The sequence below is a fragment of the Miniopterus schreibersii genome (assembly GCF_964146895.1).
Source record: "Miniopterus schreibersii genome assembly, chromosome: 2".
Lineage (NCBI taxonomy): Eukaryota > Metazoa > Chordata > Mammalia > Chiroptera > Miniopteridae > Miniopterus > Miniopterus schreibersii.
The window spans coordinates 159,291,346-159,298,495 of record NC_138102.1 but is presented as its reverse complement, the minus strand read 5'-3'; the positions used below and the strand labels follow the sequence as shown (position 1 = coordinate 159,298,495).

Here is a 7,150-nt window from a genome sequence, read left to right as displayed (position 1 = left end):
TCGAACCTCCATCTCCTGGATCCTAGGTCGATGCTTAACCGCTGAGCCATGCCCAGCTGTGCAGTCGAGAGTATTTTTTAAACAAATTATCTGAGTAATAATGTCAACTGCTATAAAATTAATGATTAATGCTCAGACACTATAAAGGTTTAAAATAAGATCTAGGAAATAAAAGGTAAATCAAGTGAGCATGTGAAAAAAATGTTTATTTTTTCCACAAAAAAAATAATTTGGTTTTGAAGAAAGACTTTAATTGTACCAAATGTGGGCCCAGTTCACAGTTGGCAAGTGCCAATGCAGTTCATAAATCAAAATTCCAGTAAATAAAAAAAAATTTGACCAATACGTTATGTTACCATGTTTAGTCCTGTTCCAACGAATGTCTCACAACCAGCAAGACAAGCTGACATATATGACAAACCATTGCTACCACACACGGGGTCCCATGTTTTAGTTGGACAGTTGCAATTCATGTTGCAGTCATCAAGGATGGTATTTCCAACATGTAAATCTTGTGACATTCTGAAATGATTTAAAATAATACCATGAATACTGAAAGACTGTTAGAGCATTTTCTCTCTTTTTTTATCCCAGTCCACAGTTAAATTTTTTTCCTCCCCAAAATAAAAACAGAAATCTTCTAATCATCAATGTGTGGCCTAGGTACTATAGATATGACATAAAAGATACCTGCTTCCATGACCACACAGCCACTTTTTCAATGATTTATTTCAGATTAAAAAACAACCAATCAATAAGCATTATTTGAGTGCCTACCATATGGGAGGTGTTTTTGCAGGTATTAATAGAACTTGAAAATAAAGTTGACTTAATCCCTATGGTTGATCCATATAGTGGAAAGTAAGGAGAGTGATCATATCCTATAAATGCAATCTTAAGAGCTCACTTTAAATCTGTAAGTCCAACGCATAATATAGGTAATACATTTAGCTCTAGAAACATAAGTACATGTGTAAACAAATATATTCTTCTAGTATAAAAATGTATCAGGAACTGAAATCAGGAACAACCAATGTTGCCATCTTGATAACCACCCACCCAGGAAGCCTGACCAGGGAACCTGGGCAGCCATCAAGCCCATGCTACAGCCTCGCTGAGGCGGGAGCCAAGCCAGCAGCCCTGCTCTAGTGTTATGTATAGCTTCTGACTCCGCATAACCAATAACCCTGGGCAGCCTCAGAACCTAGCCTACAATACTGCCAGACTGTGGAGCCAAGTCTACAGCACTGCCCAGCAGCAGAGCTCAGCCTCTAGCCCTACCCAACGGCCGAACACAATCTGCAGCCTTGCCCAGTCATGGAATCTAGGCAGTGACCCCGCCTAATCATAGAGCATATCCTACAACCTCACTCAATGAGAGAATGTGGACAGTGACCTTGCTCAATCAGGGAGCACTGTTTCTAGCACACCCAACCTTCCTATAGACCCAGAGAACCCTCAAAATACAAATATAAAAGTATTCAACAATGAGACACAACTATGCAAATGAAATACATGAACTTATATATGAATTAATGCATCATGTATTAGGATTTGGTTATCCTAAATTTAAGCCTATTGCGAAAACATATAAAAGCGATTGAGACTGTATGCTCAACTCTTAGTTTTACCCATTTATGAGAGTATAAAAGATATTGATAACATATCCCAATGCAACCTAAAACTATAAATCTATAAGTAGTTTCTTTTGATATTCACTTTGATATCTACTAGGATACCACAAAGACACACACACGTGCAATCATAAACTTACCAACGCTGTGATATGTTCCCAACCTATTTCATAAACCTGGAGCCTGAATGCATTAGGTTATAACTGACAGATGGAGGAAAGATGAAAGACCATGGATTACTGGCATTAGGTCATGGATAATCATTGGAGAAAATATGTTATTAATTATTCAAGGTGTATAACATTCTCTAATAAAAAACATACCCTTTATAAGAGGTGGTTACTCCAGCAACTGAAGAATTATCACAAGTCATGAAAAAGCATGAAAAGTAGAGAATAAAGTCAATGAAAGATAACCAAAATGCTATGTGGGCAGCTTGTTTGACAGTAATCTTGAACTTTTTCATCATTAAACCACCAAATATATATCCAATGCATATTGGAGGTAAGTTGTAAATACCTATAAATGCAAGAAAAATGTTATTTACAATGTGACTTAGCAAAAGAACAAATATATTACTTTTATCTAGCATGTCTTGCATAAGAAACTATTTAGGACAATTCACAGTAAAGATGGCTGATTGAATTTTATCCCTACTTTGTTACATATTATATGAGATTTTTAAATTTCCCTCACTGTCAAAGTATATTTTGAAGGCTGTTATTATCACTCATTTAAGTGATTGCAGGAGGCTGTAAATTTTTTGTAGGATTCGGGTAGGAGTGACAAGTTGAAGTCCACTTGTAAATTACTGCATCCCATTTTGGGGGTGTTATTATATACATATGATTTGTATGATTTTGCTGTTGTTTATTTCCACTTTGGTTAAGAATTTGACTCAGTTTAAGGTACTTTAAAAGATTACTGCTGAGCCTGTGATTGTCAACTATATTTCCATTTCATGTCTTGCTACTGCCCAGTACTCTCCTTACCCTACTCCTCCCCACACAAAAGGAAAAAAAGAAGAAAAAGGAAGAGACAGCCTTAGGGTGCATTCTTACATGCCAGGCAGGGTCTGCTCCCTGAATCACATCCTTGGAAGAGATTGTTCAAAATCCCTTTCCAGAGTCCCGCACCAGAGAGTCTGATTTAGTCTGTCTGAGGTGGGCACCAGGTATCTGAACTTTTAACAAACACTCCAGGTGATGTGGATGCAGATAATCTAGGAAATTTACTTTCAAAACTGTAAAAAGATCCCTAGAGAAACCTAAAGTGGGAGGTGTTGTTGGGGCGTGGGGGGGGGGGGCAGTGTGGTCACAAGAAAATCTGAATATATGGGCTGCAGAGACACCTGAAACCACCAGGGGGACCATGGAATTCATGACTGGGAGCCAAGAATAAAATCTGAGTAAATTATTGACTCCTCATGAATTAACTCTGTCTTCTGGATTGCCCACCTGAAAATTGTATCTGATTTGTGCATCCCTCAAGATTTTCACAAATATTTTGAATTTGTGTTCTGACTTGAGAGGGAGCAGAAAAGAGAAGAAAGCCAAGCTTTGTTGATTTCACCTACCATTTGTTGATTTCACTGGAGAGCAGAAGGGAGAAATGTACCAGAGACAGAAATATCCTAACAGATTTTAATTGAGGGGTTTCCTACACCCATCATCACTCTGTTTACCATTTCATTGGGGGGGAGGGGACAGTGGGCTAGTAATGCAGAGGACAAGCGTACCAATTAGGAAGATTGCGTCTGAGGTTGATTTTCCATATTGCTGTTCCACATATTTAGGCATGAAGAACATCATATTAACAAATGCATTGAACTGTATCACACTTATTAGCATAAAAATCGTGTAAACTGGGTTGCAAAAAAGACTTTTCATGAATGGTAAAAAATCTGAAATGAAAGAAAGACAGTGTCAAACTAACTTGACTCTGCATTTTATGATTGACTTTTTCCTGAAACATCAACTTCCCCTCTACAATACGTCTTCCTGTCTTATTATGCACATGTTAATCATTCTTTTTAGCCCTTAAAAGCTGAAGCGTGTCATTGTTTTGTCAGCTCCTGCAAGTCAGTGGCGCAGCTGACTAGGTAGGTATCATAACACAATAGTTTTACCTTCACCAAGTTACCATTGTGTCAAGGAAAAACTACAATGTGACCAAAACAGTGCCTGTGTCCAGAGCATTTCTTTCGTCCTTCTACTTCTCCTTCTGTTAAGATCCTCTCTTCTGCAGAGATCATCTAGAATGAAAGATGCTTGTTCTGTTCTCTAAAGTCTGGAATAAAGTCAATTTGATAAAGAAGTTCACACTCCAATACTGATATTATCACTCCTGAATGCTGAAAACAAATATGTATTTGGGAATCCATGGGGATATACATCTTCTCAAGTACCAGGTATTTATTTTTCTGCTCCTTCAGAACATCAGTTTCGGTGGTCCTGCCAATGGTTCACAAGGAAACGTGCTTAAAACCACCTGGGTGTCTTTTAAAACAACCAATTTCCAGGTCCCACTCCCCCCAGATCCTGATTCATTAGGTACATGCTAAGGACCATGTAAATAATTTCACCCAACTTTTCCCTGTTTGTGTGCGCTGACAACACTCAGAGCCCAACTGTGCCCATCTCTAGCAAATGCTCTGGGTCACACTGCTGCCCTCTGGGGCCAAAGTCTCACTTATAGTTTCTTTTCACTTTCCCTGTCTTCATGTTCTCGGTCTCAATGACCTTGCTTATTCTGTACTATCCTGGTTTGCTTAATAAACTGCCTAAAATCCATTCTGGAACAAAGTATCAGTAACAAAGCAAACTGAAAGAAGAGGAAGCATAGCTCCATGAAAAGAAATGAATCCTAGTGGTAGAATTCATATTTATGAAGAAAATACATAGCAGGGGTGAGAGTTGTGTTCAGAGCTCTTTGGAGCTTTTGAAGTCACCCATTTTGTTGACATCCCGGTCCTCATAGATGAGTCTCAGTAGTTCAAATTTTTTTCTAGAAGTCTTCTACTAAGCTAAGCTCTTTCCTAGCTTTGAAAAATGATCCTACAGACCACAAACAATATTCTATGTTAACATCCTCTCTCGGTCCATACCATCCTTTTGAGAAAAGTTGTACAGACCACAAATAGTAGTCTATGTTAATATCCTCTCTCAGCCTAAATCATCCCCTTGAGAAAAGTTGTAATATATTCATGGTGACTGAGAATTGGCAAGATTCTGAATTGGCTCTTAATGATCCAGGAAGTATTAAATTATGTTCAGTTGTGTTTTAAGTGAATTTGTAATTGTTAACAAAAGTTGTGTGCAAACTGGTATTATAATTTATGGGTGATGTTACAAGTAGCAACATCAACAATAATACTAATACTAGTAGCAGTGATAACAGTAATATGTGCCTGAACTCCTGTTATTCTCACACAACAACTCTATAATTATAACTACTATTACCATCTCCATTTTACAGGTAAGGAAACTTAGCCCTACCCTACCTTCTAAATAAGCACTCTTTAAGAATTCCAAGGCCCAGGCCATACTAATTAAATCAGACCTCTTGGGAATAATACAGAATTTCCAGGCATCAGTTATTTTAAAATTTTCCCAGGTGACTCTAATATGTGGCCAAGTTTTAAAATCAGTGTTCTTGAATACTAAATACTTAGACTCTCCTTAGCTCCCCACAGAAACACCTTCTGTAAATTATACTTTGAGCTTTTATTGATAATCTATACCCACTCCCCCCAAAATAAAGAACTCTTACATGAAATATGCTCCTGTATTTGCTAGGAGACAACTATGTGGTTCAATAGTACCTATATTATACAATTGTTATTATTTTTTTTACAATTTGTTACTTGGGGAAGATTTTCTCTTTAACAACTACCATTCTACCCTCTGTCAAATATAGATATTTATATGATCTGTTATGTTTTCTTTTTCTGTCTTAACTTCCAGGAGACTCACAGCTAAGCTAACATCTTTGGTTTCAGAACTATACACTTATTAGGATTACTGTATATTTTTCCTCCTTTTGTTCTTAGTTTTCATTTCTCTTTTTAAAATTTGACCTTTAAGGTAAATGGGACTAAATAAATAAATAAATAAATTTTTGAGTGCCCAGACTGATATAGCATTTTATATAAATACTGATCTAAGATAATTCAGCTTTGAAATTATTTTATTTCTAAGTAGCTCAGGAAGAATCAGACTAGACATTGACTGCTGACTGCTAATGACAAATTGTCCTAATGCAGCCTAGAATGTTATAGTGCTAGACTCAAATACAGACATATCTATATAAAATAAAAAGTAAATTATATAATATTTAAAATTTTTATATTTGCCTTTAGTGATTCCAGCATTTTCCCTCTTGACCTCTTCTTTTTGTTTCTCTTCTTTGTCATTTTTAACGATGTCAGCATTATCATTTGGTCCTTCCTTTGCAAGCGATTTGGGCAAAAAGAAAAAAGGAATGGCCGTGAGCACATTCACTCCTGCACAAATCAAAATGCCAAACCACCATGCACCGACCCAACGAGTATCAGTGGGAGTGATGGTCAGATCATCTGTAAAAAAATATACACATTTTTTATTAGCTTTAGTCATCATTTCCTGTGTGAACAACAGAAAAAAATTTTAATTACTATTCTCAGGTTCTATCGAAGTATAAAGTTTGTACACAATTCAGACATTCATAAAAGTCTGACAATGCTTAGTGTTACAATATTGTTTAGCAATAAATTAGCTTGGAGATCTGTTCTGTAAGTGTAAGGAATTTATAAATAGGTACTTATTAAATAACTACAAGGTCTATTTAATTATCCACAAATGTTTGCTTGATTAAAAGAAATTCAAATCTATATGCTTAAACCTTTTAAAAATAAGAAATATGGTTGTGGTATAGTAGAAAGAGCACTGAATTTTGACTCAGAAGATCAGCATTTTATCTTGTTCTCCTGCTCATTGGTATGAAATATTTAAAACATTATTTAAACTCCTCCACTATAGTTTGCACTCCTCGAAAGTATGCAGTAATCGCTGTAATTGAAGGTCAAATAAAGCAACAATGAACTTGATAACATACCTGAATTTGCTTTGTGTACTCTAGACACTATAACTAGATTTTAATGAATTACCTGTGTTTACAGATCCGGTGTCAACATAAATATTTGCACAGAAAGACGCTAACAAAAGTCCAAACAAAGGACCAATGATAGCTCCTGTTTCTACAAACCCTAAAAATAAAAGAAAATATAAAGTTGTAGTATAGTTATACACCCACATAAAGAGCCCTAATTCCACAAAAAGTCTGAAAATTGAATTTTTTTGCTTTAGATATTTTTGCCTTAGATATTCAATTTGTAAGAAAATTAAGCTAGTGTTCAAATAAATAATAAGTTTGTTTCTGTAAACGTTGGAGAAGGAGCCTCTTAGTTTAAAGCCACTTTCTCTAAGCCTCCAAATTCTCTTTTTCTGGATCACAGCTAAAGACTTGCTGGAGCAGCA

At 36.2% G+C, this 7,150-nt stretch overlaps 1 protein-coding gene across 1 annotated transcript in view; it reads right to left on the bottom strand.

Moving 5' to 3' along the window:
• The window catches only part of SLCO1A2 (solute carrier organic anion transporter family member 1A2), a 96,971-nt gene that overhangs the window by 22,405 nt on the left and 67,416 nt on the right, over positions 1 to 7,150 (bottom strand). The window lies entirely within an intron of this gene.